Raw genomic sequence first — 3471 nt, 5'->3', positions numbered from 1 at the left:
AGCCCGCCGTTCACAACCAATCACATCCGGTCGCCCCGTAATTGGTCACTTAATTAATCAGGAAACAAGTTTCTCTTACACACTCTCTGGTACGATTTTGTTGTAATGAAAGGTGCTGCTCGAGTAGAAGCTACCTCGTTTCGGCATGTGAGGCGTGGCTATTTCCTCCTGCAGGGGTTTGTACACCAAACCGCAGTTCTTGTTGTCGACCAGACCCTGACGGAGGATCAGGGGCGGCCTGATCACGGGACCCCGTCCACGTTTGTTCGCCAAGCAACAGGCGATGCGCGCCACCAACAGGAAGACTACCAGAACGGACAGGACGGTACCGGAAACCAGCCAGACCTTGAAGCCGGGTCTCAAGTTGTACCAAGTGTGATATTCCGTGGTGACCGCGAAGTCCTCGTCATATTCTTGATCCTCCATGAGCCGCGGCTCGTCGATATGCTGCATGCCGTGATCGATGTTCAGCTTCTGTGAGAAATGCATCCGGCATTATCACATGTTATCATTACAATTTGGAAGATCGATAAATATGTGATGATATTACAGACGAATTGAAAATTATATATATTGCAATATTAAAAGATATTAAACAATTGAAGTATGTAAAAGAAATACTAAGACATATTTCGAAGAACATTATTTCATTGTCGTCTTACCTCATCGTTATCGAGCTCGTTTTTCAACAGAGGATCGGCGTCTTCTACAACATCGACATCCAGAAGAATGTCTTTCGGGCGTGTGCCTTTGCCAGGAAGCGATCTGGATGGTGGACCATCGTCGATTCCATCGCAAACTATCTTCGCCAAGTCCGTCCACTGACCGACGTCCATCAAATCCATGTTATCAATATCTTCAATATCATCGAACTTATCACTGGAAAGTTTGTAAAAACAACATGAGAGATTGAGAGAAGTCCTGACATGACATATTTAGCTGGTTTCTGAACTTGAGTACTCACTCAAGTACTTCTGTCGGTGCGACACCATGATCGGTGAGCCATTGCACAGCTTCAGTGAACTCGGAGTCACAATCCAGGCTGATTGTGCGACAAATCCAGACTGGCGAGATTTGGCGTGGCCTTAAGTTCCTCGACGGTGATTCGCCGCAGAAGATTACCGCGAACCGACAAGAACCTAAACGGAAACGAAAATGTGAGATACCCTGGTCAACGAATATCTTAACGTCGTAATACACTATTCAATAAATATATTGATGTCACAGAATAATTTTGTTTGTAATTAAAAAAATTTTGCAAAAGCTTCAAATATTATTAGAAGAAAATTCTTAATTTTTTTTCAAATATGATAATAGAGATCATAGTGCAATTTCAATAATTTTGGTTTATTTAGTTTTTTATAATTCTGCATCTGAATATTATTAAAATATAAATTGTGTTTTAAATAACAAATTCTCTCTCTTAATTATTAATAAATTTTCGTAAAATTTCTCACCGAAGACTCTTCAACGGCACTCTAGCTTCGCTCCATACGCGCTCGAGGTTGCACCGGCTCACGTCCAGCTTGAAAAGTCCTGGAATGCTGAGGAACGGCGTCACTTGCAGTGTTCTCAACGGATTGCGGCCAAGGTTTACTTTACTCAAAGACACGGCGCCGCGGAACATGTTAGGTGTGAGAGTAGTGATGATATTGTCGGATAGATCCAATTCTCGAAGAGACGAAAGATTATCCAGGAGTCCATCGGACAGGCCGGTCAGGCGATTCTTCGCGAGCTTCAGCCGAGTCAACGCTGGCATTTCGTCGAACGTGCCTACCTTGATGCTGTCCAGACCACAATTTGCGCACTCGAAACGGATGGTGCTGTTAAATAACGACAATTATTTAATACATAAGTACTAATTTATTTGGTATTTTAAAATAAAGCGACAAAGTGACACATATCCATCTGAATGTATTGTGCTCCAGGTCGTAAGTTTTGAAAACTGGCAGAACCTGCAAAGCGGGATTGTCGTTCATCAGCAGAACCTGCAGTCTTGGATTAGATTTGAAATGGTGCTCGGTTAACAAGGAGAGCCTGTTGTCGCTGATATCCAGATATTGTAATTGTTCGAGCTTGCTGAAAGCGTGCTGGTGGATTCTCTTCAAATTGTTCGACTTGACATATAATTGGTCCAATAATGGTACGCCTTCCAGATCCTTCTTGCCGATTATCCTGATCTTATTTCTGGAGACGTCGGACATCGTCAGTTTCGAAGAACTTATGGTGGCCAACGTTGATAGATTATTTCCTAGGAAATACAAAATAATTCTTTCTTTATTAATTAGTTTCTAAAATAAGTGTGAAATAACTAAATTTTAGTTTACTTATCAGTATGAGACATTAAGCAATTAATCAATTAAGTTTGTATTATCTCTGTTAAATTTAATCAAGCATTTACGATTTTTATAATTTTATTATTAAAATTTAAATCAAATTTTAATTAACAAATTCTCTCGCTTAATTATTAACCTTTAGAGGCCGGGAAAAGGACTTGAAGAGTTTTTTTTTTTTTTACTATTTTTTCCTTATTCAACACACAAATTTTGCCTGAAAACATCAAATAGCTTGTGTTTTTTGGGTGGTCGATATTTCGACCACCCCCGGCCTCTAAAGGTTAATAAATAATATCGTGACGTGTGATACATGTTTCATCGTTCTTACCAGCGACACGAAGAATTTGCACATCTTTGGTAATGAACAGGTCAATGGGGATTTCATTCAGTATATTATCTGAGAGGTCCACTTCCATGAGCTGGTCCAGCGAGTCGAAGATCGTGCTGTCGATCTCTCTCAGCCGGTTGCCGCGTAGATTGATGAAATTGAGGTTGTGCATCTTGGAGAAGGCGGTGCGTTTCAACCGTAATATTCTGTTGTTCGAGAAGTCGAGTTCGGTGACCGAGGGTGCGTGCAGCAGATAGTGCTTCGTCGGCCTCGAGTCGTGCATGTGCTTAAGCGGATTACCGGAGATCGTGAGCAGGCTGAGCTGCGTGTTGTTCTGAAAGGTGTTCGGATGGATGTCCTGCAGACCGTTGCGTGTCAAGTTCACAGCAAACAGGTATGTGATGCCATTGAAGGCTGTGCGATCTAGCTCGACTATGCGCGTGTCGACGATGGTGATGGACTCCAATTGCTGAAGGCCCCGAGCCCGCAGGGTGTTCGGTCCCAATTGTATCTCGCCGGCGTTCTCGATGCGCAGATGAGCGATACTTGACCCAAAGGACTGTTACTCCTACTCCATACCGCACCGTAAAACAGGCCATCTAAAATTTTACGCAACTTCTAATAATTTACATAATACATAAATTAATAGATTGCATTATTTTAAATATTTTAGCGATATAAAGAAAAAAATTAAATTATTAAAGAGAATTTAACATCTATTGTATTAGATCGGATCTAACTACCTGGGAAAAAAAGATTATATATAATTATATATAATTTTTTTTCCCGGGTAATTGGATCTATAAC

General features: G+C 41.2%; 1 pseudogene; it reads right to left on the bottom strand.

The window, feature by feature from the left end:
* LOC139776619 (uncharacterized) overlaps window positions 1-3226 on the bottom strand; it is a 4663-nt pseudogene extending 1437 nt beyond the window's left edge.
* Window positions 3227-3471: the final 245 nt, after the last annotated feature.

The sequence above is a fragment of the Temnothorax nylanderi genome, unplaced genomic scaffold, assembly GCF_030848795.1.
Source record: "Temnothorax nylanderi isolate EJ_2023f unplaced genomic scaffold, tnyl_v1.0 TNYL_tig0124_pilon, whole genome shotgun sequence".
Lineage (NCBI taxonomy): Eukaryota > Metazoa > Arthropoda > Insecta > Hymenoptera > Formicidae > Temnothorax > Temnothorax nylanderi.
The sequence above is the reverse complement of the archived record's forward strand: the minus strand, read 5'-3'. Positions and strand labels throughout refer to the sequence as shown.